Source organism: Gorilla gorilla, chromosome 2 (genome assembly GCF_029281585.2).
Source record: "Gorilla gorilla gorilla isolate KB3781 chromosome 2, NHGRI_mGorGor1-v2.1_pri, whole genome shotgun sequence".
Taxonomy (NCBI): domain Eukaryota; kingdom Metazoa; phylum Chordata; class Mammalia; order Primates; family Hominidae; genus Gorilla; species Gorilla gorilla.
Window position 1 is genome coordinate 202,689,787 of NC_086017.1, and position 14,514 is coordinate 202,704,300.

The 14,514-nt window shown below is 33.7% G+C and overlaps 1 long non-coding RNA gene across 2 annotated transcripts in view; it reads left to right on the forward strand.

Annotated features, from left to right (window-relative positions):
- The window catches only part of LOC109026183 (uncharacterized), a 176,479-nt gene that overhangs the window by 143,672 nt on the left and 18,293 nt on the right, over positions 1–14,514 (forward strand). For both annotated transcript variants that reach the window (XR_008678299.2, XR_008678301.2), the window contains exons 4-5: positions 944–1,168; positions 4,668–4,828. This is a non-coding gene — a long non-coding RNA (uncharacterized lncRNA). The remainder of the gene's footprint in view (positions 1–943; positions 1,169–4,667; positions 4,829–14,514) is intronic.

Below are 14,514 nucleotides of genomic sequence, written 5' to 3' on the forward strand. Positions count from 1 at the left end.
GAGGTGACTAAGTCAGGCGTTCAACCTAGATTCTTCAACCTAGTCCTTCACTTAAGCACTTGGCTGAAAGATTGGCTTCGGAAGACAGTACTCCAGCTGGGATGTTACACATGGAACAGATTGATCTTGAAATCTGGTCCTGAAGTCAACTTCACAGCAGGAATTTCACACATGCAGGCACAAACGAGCACTTGTGAAAATCTCCATGAAATAGCTGCTAATATTGTCTAAACTGGCTTTCAGCTCGGTAGCCAGTCTTCCAGATAAATGTCAAATTAATTGGATAATTATACCTCAATATGAACTCAATGTCCAATATTAGCTTTTTGGGAGATTTATTTTTCTTTAAACTGTGCTGGCTTCGTAATCTTATAGAAACATTGTTTATCTCAGATTCTGAGAAGTATTCAAATAAGTAAAAGAGTAAATGAAATGGATTATCATTTTCTTCTTTCCTCTTCCCTCCCTCCCTTCCTCCTTCTTTCCCTGTACCTAGTGTGTGTGCAAAGAACTATGCTGGGTGTTGTGGAATAAAACAAGTTAACATATAACCTTTCAGTAATCAACTAGCAACCTCATGGGGAAGACAGAAAAATGCTAAGCGTAAAATACCGTAAATATGCTCTAATAGAAATATCAACTATGTATTTTGAAAACATACAGATTCTAAGTCCCAAAACAACCAGGACCTGCTGTCTTGGCTACTGCTTTTAACTATGTTGGTTAGCAAGATGATGACACATAGTAGGTGTTTAAAAGATAGAAGAGGGAATGCATTTTCTAATTTTGTGAAAAAGATGAATAGCAAAGAAATGAAAACAAAGATTATATTTGAGCTGGGATAGAAAGGAATTTCTTTTTTCTTAACCTGTTTTAATTTTGTTGTTTTTGTTTTGTGAAAAAAAAAAACTCTGGATGCTTCAAACACTTTCTCTTTCTACAGTGACCCCCACCTTTACAACTGTCTGTAATTCTCACTAGCAGTATATTAGAGGGCAAAAGATTTGAACAGACACATCAGAAAAGAAGACATACAAATGGCCGCTAAGCACTTGAAAGGATTCTGAACACCATTAGTCATCAGTGAAATGCAAATTAAAGCCATAATGAATGGCGCTATACATTTTCAGAATGGCAAGGATTGAAGACTGAAAAAAATCAAGCGTTGGTGAGTATGTAAACTTATTGGGTTTATGTTTTACATATGCAAAATTTTGTCTCCCTAAGGGAGAGTTTTACTTCTTATTTCCTAACTTTGTATGTTTTATTGCTTTTACTTTCCATATTTTGATTGACAGAACCTCTTATACAGTGTTTCCAGTTTTCATTTTTGAATTTTAAGGGTTCTTTATATCATCTGGTATATGTGTTGTGAATATTATCTCCCAGTCTGTGGGTTGCCTTTTGGTTTTATTAACCGTGCTTCCAAGGAGCACAAATTTTGATTGAACAATTTATTAATGTTTTTATAGTGGTTAATAATATTCGTGTTCTAAGAAAACGTTTCTTAACCTCTCTGGAAATTTTATAATTTTAAGATTTACATCTAAGTCTGTAATCCATTTCCAGTGTATGGCATGAGATACGAATCTCTTATCTTACTTCCATTTAGAAATTTAATTGTTCCAGCCACATTTATTGAAAAGTATTTTCTTTCATTATTGAATTGTCTTAGTGCCTTTGTAAAAAAAAATCAATTAACTAAATATGTGTGGGTCTATTTCTGAACTTGTGACTTTGTCTCATCCCTCTATGTCTTTAAACTTTTGCCACTCCTAAAGTGTCTTGATTTCTGTAAGCTTTATTTTGTCTTGAAATCAAGTATGGTAATTATTCTAACTTTGTTCTTCTTTTAAAGAAAGTGCTTAGCGAGGTAATGCTAAGTTATTTGAACTTCCATATAAATTGTAGAATCAGCTTGTAGAGTTTGCCAAAAAAAACCTGTGGGAGGATTTTGATTGGAACTGCATTGAAAGCATAGATAATTTTTGAGTAATTGACATTTAACAATATTGAGACTTTCAATCCTTGAATGTAATATATCATCCCATTTATTTAGACCTTCAGTTTCTCACAAGAATATTTATAATATTTAGTGTGAGATCTTTGTTTATTCTATTGTATTTATCTAAGTATTTTATGAATTTTAGTGCTATCATGAATGGATTTTGAGCAAATATTATTTTCTAGTTATTTACTGCCAACATATACAAGTACAAAACATTTTTAATATTAACCCTTTATCCTGTAACCTTGTTAGACTCATTCGTTAGTTCTAGCAGTTGTTTTGTAGACTTATTGAGGGTTTTTTGTATATAGACATTATTATGTATCTATATGTCTCAATAAATGCAAAATAGAAATTCCTGATTCTCTTTTCTACCAGGTTGTTTTATCTTTATATATGAAAGTACCATCACTATCACATATTTGCTACAGACTAAAAACTAGACATTATCTTGATCACTCCTTTGCCTCATCTTCCAAATAAATCCAGAAAATCCCCTGGTTATCTCTGCCATTCTAAATCTTTCCAGTTATATTTATTTTTACAGCCACCACCTTAACCCCCAGCTACAATCCTCCCATGTCTGATGGGTTAAAATCATTTACTTAATGATCTTCTTGCTTCTTCTATTGACCCTCCACACAACAAAGAGAGCTATCTTTTTGAAATATTAATAGGATTATGCCTATACACTGTCAGAAGCACCTCATTAAGCTTCAGTTGAGCCCCAGGTTACTTACTGCTGTCTTCAAGACTTGAAACACTGTGCTCCCTACTTAAGCTCCATACTTGTACTTTTTCTTCTACTCATTATGGTGTGACTGCAGCTGTCTTTTCTGTTTCTTGAATATATCCAGTCCTTCTCACCCTCGGGTGCTTGAAGCTGTTCTTCCCTCTGCCTGGAGTTCTCCTCACCTTTCAGGTTTCAGCTCAAAGATAAAATTCTCAGAGATGCCTTCCTTGAAACACTAGCTACAACAGTTATCCTACAATTAGTCTCCATGTCTGATTAACTTGCTTATTTCTTTCATTACATTATCATAACCTGCAATAACCTTTTTATTTTATTTTTGACTGGCTTTGTTCCTATTACTATAATATAGGATATCTTGTCTTTTCAATTTGTTGCTGTATTCATAATGCTTCAAATAATACCTAACACATAATAGGAATTCAACATGTGTATTGAAGGAATAAGTCAATGAATAAATATTTCTAAAAGTCTAAGCTTTTGTTAAATTCCTAAAGGGGACTTTTACTCAATTTAAGAACCACTGCTTTTAAAGTACAAAAAAAACATCGATTTCTTCTGTTTTGTTCTAAAGCATAAAAATCACAATAGCATTAATCAAAGGAGGACATAAAGTAGGAAAGCAGGCATATAGGTATAATAAAATAGACCTCTCTATATCAGTTGATTTCTATCAACCGACTAAATCTGAAATAGATTACACGTATTATGAGAGTTCCACTGGCAGCTTCTCAGAAATTTCCCTGAGATTTAGAATTTATTGGCATCTTTGATTGCTTTAGCATTGCACTAGTATGATATTTATGTGATTAAGACATTGTCAAGCACACCATTTGAGCACAAATTTTGAAAGACTATTTCCCTTGTTTAAAATACTAATTCATAATCCTTCCTTTCTATTTTTATATCGTGTCCTGCACTTACTTTAGTTATCTAGCTTTTGTTGCTTTTTTGTATCTCTAAAAACCATAACATCTTACCCTTGAATTTTTTGAATTGATATATTATTTATGTGACTGAAATCATTTTCCTTCTTATTTAGTTTTTTCAAGAGATACTAAAGGAAATGTTACTCTATTCTATAAGATTAATTTATAAAGCATCTCCTTCTTTGTCACATGATCAGATGCCACCAAAACATTAAATGTTTTCAAATAGATTTTAATAATGTCTGAACAAAACCATCATCTTCCCAAAAGTTATGTTGATGTTTACCTCATATACTTAAATCAGAGAGAAAAAGAGTCCAAACCACCACACAATTAAAATAATAAGCACACCAATATTATATTGCCCCTAAAACGAAATCAATTCTTTTTAAAATCCAATGTACTGTGTATCTCTCCTATATCATTTACTTGACAGCTGCCATTTATTGAATGCTTTCTCTGCTATTACAATATTTAATATACGTCTTTTCTGGTCCCTGTTCCCACACTAGTAATATTGTAAGCCTCTTTAGTGTTGCATCAAGGATTCTTATTAGAAATGTCCCATGGTACCTGGAACACAATAGCTCCTTGTTGAATTTAACTACTAAATTACCACAAATGTTCATGACAACAAATTATAACCATATATTGGGAAAATGCCAACATAATCAAGCCAGAAATATCCATATCTATTAATCAAAGACTGTATTCTACAGATTTGCAAGGATTTTGTCTTTTTTAGCTTCAAGTTATTATGGAGTGCTATTATTAACATAGAACTACATTTTTGCCCACTTACTTCAGTATGGCAGTGTTAGGCTGAAATATCTTACTCTAAATATTTATATGTTGAAGTCCTAGCCCCCAGTATCTCAAAATATGACTGTATTTGGAGACAGGATCTTTACACATGTAACTAAGTTAAAATAGGTGATTCTGGTAGGTCCTAATTCACTATGACTGATGTCCGTATTAGAGGAGAGTGACAAATGGGGAGACAGCCATGGTGCATGATCGCCGAAGAAATACCATGTGAGGATACAGCAAGAAGGTGGCCATCTACAAGCCAAGGAGACAGGCCTCAGAAGAAACCAACCCTTCTTACACCCTGGACTCAGACTTCTAATCTCCAGAACTGTAAGAAAATAAATTTCTGTTGCTTATGCTGCCCAGTCTGTGTTATTTTGTTATAATAGCCCTAGCAAACTAATACAGCCAGAGTACTGCTTCTTTAATGAAATTTCATTGATGTTTTATAGATAGGAACACTACTTCTTCAGAGGGGGTGAGGAAGTTTAGGGTGATATTTAAAGACATGGCTTTGACATTCCATAAAAGTCACAGACTGTCTAAGGGTTTCAGCTCTATGTCTTACCTGGCAGTTGTCATTTATCTGCTATTACAATTTTTTACATACATGTATGTCCCTGGAAAGTTCCTTAACTGTATTTAATTTCATTATGCATAAAATATTTTATTGGTTTGTAAAAATGGATACAATATATATAAGGTACTTAGCATTAGTCAGACATATTAATCAATTAATACATTTTAGTTTAAAAATAGATGTTTAAATTTTACATAGGATTTTAAAGAAAATAATTGCCTCTAGGCCATATAGAATGTCTATCGAATTAAACATTTTGTTTATTGAACAAAATTGTTTAATTTAATTGTAGAACATTTTAAAGATGGAATAAATTTTAAAAAACAAACAACCTATACATTACCACCCATAGATAGCTACTGTTAACTTGTAGTTTTATTACCTGTAACTTTTTTCTTTGGGTAGTTAGCAATTTTAAAATATATTTATCATATGACATATTTAATTCTTAAAAAATATCTTCTTCCTAAAAACTAATGCATACTCACAGTTGAAAAATGAGGAAATGCATAAAAGTATTATAAATACACTTAGAGGTTATAGTAATTGTTAATAATTTTCTATATTTTATTGAAATCATATAATGTAAATAAATATTAAAATAAATGAACTGGAAATACTTATAATTTGTATTTACTCAGTAAATATTAATACATATCAGAAACTGTTTTATATGCACAAGATATAATGCTGATTAAGACAGGCCAAGTACCAGACTTTCCTTCTACCTCACTCCATTTGGGGAAAGAAGTAATAAACAAGAAAAAAATCAATTATTGATTCAGATGGTATGATAGACTTGATAACCGAACAAACTCATTGAAATCAATTGCAATTGCTGATAAAATACTCTTACAAACCCATTCCTCTCAAAACACAGACAATCTTGCAAGAAAGATAGAAATTTTTAGATGCCAAAAAATAATTGAAAGTAGAAACTCAGAGTTATAAGCAGAGAACTGAAGCAGGTTGTTAACTGAGGGTGTTTGCCAAACCAAAGAAAGCTGAGCTTAGATTTTAATGACCTCAAGAAGTACAGAGGACAAGGGACAAATCTCATATCCAGAATAGATATGAGGAATTTCTGTCTCAACTTGACATTGGATAGAAAGAGAAAACATCTTCAATAATTGATAGACATAAAATCAAATTTGTTAACGCAGTTTGAAATCATGAAGTAATGTATGACAATGAAAATGACAAAATGTCTTTGAAAAAATACTAAATAAGATTTCTGAAAGTGAAAAATAATAAAATAATTTAAATAATTCAATATGTGGAATTATCAGTAGTTTTAATTCAACTGAGGAAAGAATGTACTGGAAAATATATTCAAGAACTTAATCAGACTATATAACAGAAAAACAAAGAAATAGAAAGCATGAAACATTAGGAAACATAAAGAAGAGAATAAGAAAATCTAGCATAATTGAATTACCTGAATTTTAAAAATTGAAGAAATGAAGACAGCTATATTTGAACAAATGATGCCTAAAAAATTTGCCATAAATTTTTACAAAACACAATCATTTGACTCAGGAAACCAAATGAATCATAGTAGGATACATAAAAATTAATTCCTATCATCACATTGTAATAAAACTAAATAATTAAAAAGGCAATGTTCTTTTTTTATTATTATTATTATACTTTAAGTTTTAGGGTACATGTGCACAATGTGCAGGTTAGTTATATATGTATACATGTGCCATGCTGGTGTGCTGCACCCATTAACTCGTCATTTTGCATTAGGTATATCTCCTAATGCTATCCCTCCCCCATCCCCCCACCCCACAACAGTCCCCAGAGTGTGATGTTCCCCTTCCTGTGTCCATGTGTTCTCATTGTTCAATTCCCACCTATGAGTGAGAATATGCGGTGTTTGGTTTTTTGTTCTTGCGATAGTTTACTGAGAATGATGATTTCCAATTTCATCCATGTGCCTACAAAGGACATGAACTCATCATTTTTTATGGCTGCATAGTATTCCATGGTGTATATGTGCCACATTTTCTTAATCCAGTCTATCATTGTTGGACATTTGGGTTGGTTCCAAGCCTTTGCTATTGTGAATAGTGCCACAATAAACATACGTGTGCATGTGTCTTTACAGTAGCATGATTTATAGTCCTTTGGGTATATACCCAGTAATGGGATGGCTGGGTCAAATGGTATTTCTAGTTCTAGATCTCTGAGGAATCGAAAAAGGCAATGTTCTTAAAAGTCTGATGAGAGGAAAAAAAAGATTGCTATTAACAAATAATAGATTGCTAGCTGACTTCTTAATAGCAACAATGGAAACCAAACATAGAATAACATTTTCAAAATGTTGAGAGAAAAAAATAATCCAAAGTGGTGTACCAAGACTAATTTTTACAAAAATATTCAGATCCTCCAGTAGCATTGTCTTAGGTCTGTAATCCCAGCACTTTGGGAGGCTGAGGCGGGTGGATCACTTGAGGTTAGGAGTTCGTGACCAGCCTGGCCAACATGATGAAAATCCGTCTCTACCAAAAATACAAAAATTAGCTGGACGTGGCGGCGGGTGCCTGTAATCCCAGCTACTCGGGAGGCTGAGGCAGGAGAATCGCTTCATGACTGAGCAAGACTCCATCTCAAAAAAAAAAAAAAAAAAAAAAAAGTTTAGACAATTAAAAACAATGTGTTGTTTTGTTGTTGTTGTTGTTTATTAGGTTTTGTTTTTTAAGATGGAGTCTCACTCTGTTGCCCAGGCTGGAGTGCAGTGGTGCCATCTCAGCTCACTGCAACCTCTGCCTTCTAGGTTCAAGTGATTCTCCTGCCTCAGCCTCCCGAGTAGCTGGGATTACAGGCGCCTGCCACCATGCCCAGCTAATTCTTGTATTTTTTAGCAGAGATGGGGTTTCACCATATTGGCAACAAAGTATTTTTATCAAAATACTCTGAGCACTCTAAATCATATTTCTGCTGAGTTGCAGCGATCCTACTACAAGGACAGGTAGGCAAGTATACCACTAAAATGGGGTCATTATTATGCCCTGCTTTTACAGTAATTGACCTTACTGACAACATTCAGCGAGAATGAGGATTTTATACCACCCAATGAACAAGCTTGATTTAAGGGACATAGATATACACAATCATATTATTTGCACCTAATAATAGTTTACTTCCTTTCTGTTACTCATATGTTTTATTTCTTTTTTCTGATCTTATTGTATTGGCTAAGATATTCAAATAAAAAAAGTTAGTGAGAAGCAGTAATAGTGGATACCTTTATCATTCAAGAATAACTATAGTGAACAGAAAATTCTACAAGTACTTTAAGAAGGAAGGAATTTGATTAAAGGATATGGCAAGTCAGAAAATCACTAAAAGGACTGCCGGTCTAGGTTGCAGGTTAGGCCTTCAGGGCTGCCACTCAGAACAAGGCAAAACTGCCTCCACATAGGAGTACTATTTCTAAAACCACAACTGATCAAGAAGATACCACCGGCTGCAGTAGTACTTTAAAGACACAGAAAAAAGAATTTACAGATTCCATTTTACATTCACATAAGTAGTTGCAAGGAAATGTGGATTTGTAATTTTATGCCTCAGCATATCTAGCTAGCAAAAGGGTAAAAGACAGTTGTATGAGCTATAATTTTATGAGCAGTATCTTTTCTTTTTTTCTATTTTCATGAAATACTTTTTAAAAATTATCATTAACTATGTTGTTCACAGTATGCTTTTTCTGCATATCTTTTTTAGGTTAACTGTTTCTAAATTAATAATGGAGAAAATTTATAGTTGCAAAACTATAATGAAAGACTTCTAATATTTTTTTTTAAGTCAGAGACAGGTTTTTTAGGGAGTCTTTAAATTAACTTCCTGTTTTCTGTTGGACTTTCTCTGTACCTGTGAACTTTTATGCTTGGGCATCTCTGGGTTTCTGTCTGGAAAATGATCTCCTTTCTCCCATTACATTTTCCCTTATGTATAGTTTAGTCTGTTACTTCTGTGATTCCATCTGTCCTATCACTTTCGCATTCTGTCTTCCATAAATTCGTTAAATTACCTCATTCACTATAGGTAATGTCTCCCATCGTTTTCAGGTGATAGGCTCATTGCATTTATTCCGTTACAATCATCGTAACTGGATTTCTAGAGGGAGTGGGGGAAAAAAGACACAGAAAATTCTACTGAATTTTTCAAATCCTCCACTTATTAATTTAATCTCTTATTTTTTCATTAATATCTGATAGAGATATGTTAAAACCTCTCATGACGATAAATTTTTCGTTTTCTTGGGATTCCATAAGTTTTCTTTTTTATAAGTTTCAAAACTTTGTTGTTAGTTTCATTCAACTTTATGATCTTTCTGGTGAATTGAATCTTTTCTTAATATCTGATTACTCTGTTTATTGGTAGTTTGATTTAAAGTACCTTTTATCTGATATTAATATAGACACATCCAGTATATTTATTTTGCTTGAATTTGCCTCATGTGTTTTTTCTCTTCTGTATAGAAATGCTTTTAAAAAATATATTCTTAAAATACAGTCTGACAATTTTTATTTTTATTTTAATACAATATTTACTTTAGCCCTACATTGATTACGGTTTGTTTATAAATTCTGTCTGTCCATGTGAGGGTATTTTTTCTTTCTCTTTTTTTTTCAGTCATTGTAATTTTTCCACCTACTGGTTTAGAGTTTATATCAAATCTATATTTTAGTAGTTTTTCTATAATTTTTTAAATTAATATATACATTTTAATAAATTCTAAAGCTAACAACAAGAATTATATTCAGTTTATCCGTATAAGAATTCCTCTCACTTGCCACTATTTTACTTTTTTGGTCATGATTTATATATATGTTAATTAATTTTTAAACTGCATAATGTTACTGTTGTTTAATATAATTAATTTCTGCCTTAAGTTTGACTGATATAATATTTTCTTCATTCAGTATTTTTTCTCGAAACTTTGACTTTCCTTTGGAATTACTTTTTTTAAATAACGAATTTCTCTAGAAGTTCTTTTAGAGTTTGTTGATAGAATATGTTTTTACTTTGTGTGTGCCTAAAAATACTTTTATTTTATCCTCATTACTGAAAGATAATTTCACTGGGTATAGATTTTCCAAGATTACTTTTTAAATATTTTTAGCTAATCACTGTAATGATATAATCACATTATCTTCTGAATTTTAGTGTTGCCAATATCTAATTATAGACCTTTTACAGTTAGTCTACATTTTGTCACTGACTGCTTTTAATTTTGTCTTTGGTATTTTACTACATTCTAATTTGGATTTTTAAAAAATATTTACTTTTTGAATTATTTATGTAACCAATTTGAGGCATGATTTTTTTCTGTCAGTCATCACACTCTCTGCTATGTTTTTAAATTATTGCTTCTTCTCGCCACTCCCTCCACCTTTTTTTTCTTTTCCAAAGACAAGGCCTTGCTCTGTCACCCAGGCTGGAATGGTGCAGTGATGCAGTCACAGCTCACTGCAACCTCAAATTTCTGGGCTCAAGCGATCCTCCAGCCTCAGCTTCCTGAGTAGCTGGAAATGTAGGTATGTGCCATGTCTTGCTAATTTTTTTATTTTTATTTTTGCAGACACAGGGTCTCTATATTTCTCAGGCTGGTTTCACACTCCTGGCCTCAAGCAATTCTCCCTCCTAAGCCTCCTAAAGCATAAGGTACTCTAAAAATAGATTATGTTAAATCTTCTTACCTTATTCAATATATCTTACAATCTCTCCTATTTTTCATGTAGTTTCTGTTCTGCAGTTGGTTTAATTACTTTACTACTATTCACCATTTTACTCATGGAGGATACATCTTCTAATGTTTCTACTGTACTGTATTTTTTGTGCATTGAGTTTCTAAATCCTGTTATTAATGTCTGCATTTTACATTTTATTATTTTTCAGATTTACTTGGCCTTATTTTTCAAAGCATTTTTTTAAAAAAATAATATTCAACATATCAACATTATATTCTTGTTTGAAATTCTAATACTTGCAGACTTTATGGGTTTAACATTTCATTATTTTTCTGCTAATTCATATGGAGAGACATGTTTAAATATTTTCCTCTTATTTATATATATATTAATTTTAGGCTTATCATATAACTTAGAATTTTATGTGAATTCTTTTGAGACTTGTTTTGAAAATACACATTCTTCTGGATTTTTTTTTAACCTTTTCTAGGAGTCTGAGGGTAATACCAACCTGGAACCACTTTAAATGAAATTTTCACCTTGGAGATTTTTATCCCAAAGGTGATGGTAAATCTGTCCCCAAACTCATATACATGCAACCTTGCTGTTAAGAATTCTCAAAGAAATTCGCAGCAACATGAATGAAACTGGAGGACATTATGTTAAACGAAATAACCCAGGCCCGGATAGACAAAAACACTGCATGAAACTACTCATATATGGAATCTAAAAATGTTACTGTCATAGAAGTGTAGACAGTAGAGGCCGGGCACAGTGGCTCACTCCTGCAATTCCAGCACTTTGGGAGGCTGAAGCGGGTGGATCACCTGAGGTCAGCAGTTGGAGATCAGCCTGGCCAACATGATGACACCCCGTCTCTACTAAGAATACAAAAATTAGGTGGGCCTGGTGTCGCATGCCTGAAATACCTGCTACTTGCGAGGCTAAGGCAGGAGAATCACTTGAACCTGGGACAGGGAGGTTGCAGTGAGTTGAGATCGCACCATTGCACTCCAGCCTGGGTGACTGAGCAAGACTCTGTCTCAAAAAACAAAACAAAACAAAAAAGTGTTAGAATAGAGTTTATCAGAGATAGAGGGTTGGGGGGAAGAGGGAGCAGTTGCTCAGTGTGTACAGAGTTGCAGTTAGTCAGGAAGAATAAGTTATGGTGTTCTATTACACAGTAGAGTGAGTATAACTAATAGTGTATTGTATATTTCAAGGTAACTAGAAGAGAGGATTTTAAATATTATCACCACAAAGAAATGATAAATTAAAATGACAGATATGCTAAATATCTTTATTATACAATGTATACATGCAATGAAACATCAAGCTGTACCACATAAATATGTACAATTACCGTGTGTCAATTATAAACAAAATAATACTTAAAGAATTTTCACAGTAGACATTTTATTTTTTGATTAGCTCTGCTTGGAATCAGAGACAGGTAAACACATCTCTGCTAACTCTCTCCAGTCAGGCTTTAACCTACTTTGACTTATGATTGTTCAGAAGTCTTATTTTTCTCTGAATTTCTCTTAACTGAGCTACCATTCTGCTAGCACCATAGTCACTGACCTCCTCTCTCCAGTGCAGTTGAGTGATTATAATAGAGGCTTTTGGCTATCAGTGATGGACAGTTGACTCCAGGTTAATGCGAGCTCCAATACTCACAGAATTCTCGCCTATTCTGTACATAGGATTTTTGTTGTTTTCACATTTTATTCATCAAAATTAGTTGTATGGTTATGGGAAGTGATTCAATTAATACTTAGTTTGCCATATTGCAAAATAATGGAAGTCCTTGTATTTTTCTTTGTTTAGTTTTTAAATTGTTGAGCATACTCTGTATGTGGTATTTAATGATAACCAACACAAATAGTAACAGTTAGATAAAAACATTTATACAATGGCACGTAATATCTGACTTTGGGTAGGTTGTTTTAACCAACCAAAGTCAGATATTATGTGCTATCATATAAATGTAAATTATATAATTTTTATATAATTATTAAAGAAATTAGTACAATAAAATGCAAGTTAGTGTGTTTTACAGACGGAGAAAACCATTATTAAGTTTCTTCACAGTGACAATGGCCATTTTGTCCTCTATTCAACTTTATTTTCAAAGTAAACTAAAAAAATTAGAAATGTTCCTGGCATATTATCTTGAGAATTATCACTAATAATTATCCTGATTATTAACACAACCAATGCTACAAATTCTAGGGCACAAAAGCTTCATATATAACTTTATTCATTAAATATAGTATAAGATTAATAATATCTTCATAGCAGAACAAAGGATGCTACTTATTTCTTATCAAAATTTCTTAGGATATATCTAGACCTGGCTTATTTATTTTCCTGGAACATGATGATTCCTGAGGCAGAAACAATAACTATGTATGCTAAATGAAAACTATATTTTTTGTTTGTTTTGATGCAGAGTCTCGTTCTTGTCACCTAGGCTAGGGTGCAATGGCGCAATCTCGGCTCACTGCAACCTCCGCCTCCCGGGTTCAAGCGATTCTCCTGCCTCAGCCTCTCGAGTAGCTGGGATTACAGGTGCCTGTCACCTCCCCCAACTAATTTTTAAATTTTTTTAGTAGAGACGGGTTTTCACCATGTTGGCCAGGCTTGTCTCGAACTCCTGACCTCAGGTCATCCGCCTGCCTCAGCCTCCCAGAGTGCTGAGATTACAGGTGTGAGTGACTGCACCCAGCCAGTGAAAACTTTTGTGAGCTGACATTGGAGGTGCTCACCTTGATACAGTCACATCAACTAAGAAAAGCCTGAAAATTTTTTGTGTTAAAGCTGATAATCAGTCACGTTACGCTCAGCTAAACCCTGTACAATTACTGCAGTCAAATTTTTTAGCACCCCTGTTGAGACCATTTAGGTTCTACTTGTTCTTTCTACTGTTTCTATTGCATTTTCCTTTTTACTAATCACAGTATTGTAGTATGTAGAAACCCACAAAGCTGTTTCTCTCATGTTGTCCCAGTCGTGTGTTCTATGAAAGAACAGAAAACATAAGTGTAATTGCCATTCACTACATAAAAAAAAAAAAAAAATAGATGAGAACAAGAAAAGTGAAGAAGTTTACCTAATGTCATACAAGAAATCACTTGCAGTACACAATTTCTAGTTCTGACAGCTTAACCTTCCACATTTATCTGGGAGAGATTTATAAGGACATCTTTCTCCCAATAACAAGAGCCGGGAAACTTACAGAATGTCAAGGCCCTATATCTATCTAAAAGATTAAGAACAAAGTTAAGAGAAAATCTGTGGCCTGAATAGAATAGTTGTAGGAGACTTTTCCCCGCAAGACCTCACCTGAGCTATCTGGATCTTTTATTTTTTATGTTTTTTTGAGACAGTCTCGCTCTGTTGCCCAGGCTGGAGTGCAGTGGCGCGATCTCGGCTCACTGCAACCTCTTCCTCCCAGGTTCACGCCATTCTCGTGCCTCAGCCTCCCAAGTAGCTGGGACTACAGGTGCCCGGCACCACACCCAGCTAATTTTTTGTATTTTTTAGTAGAGACAGGGTTTCACCATGTTAGCCAGGATGGTCTCGATCTCCTGACCTCGTGATCTGCCCACCTTGGCCTCCCAAAGTGCTGGGATTACAGGCATGAGCCACTGCACCTGGCCAGGATCTTTTGAAGTCATATTTTAGGGTAATGCATCTTGTATGTCACTGTGGGGTGACTGAAGTGCGAC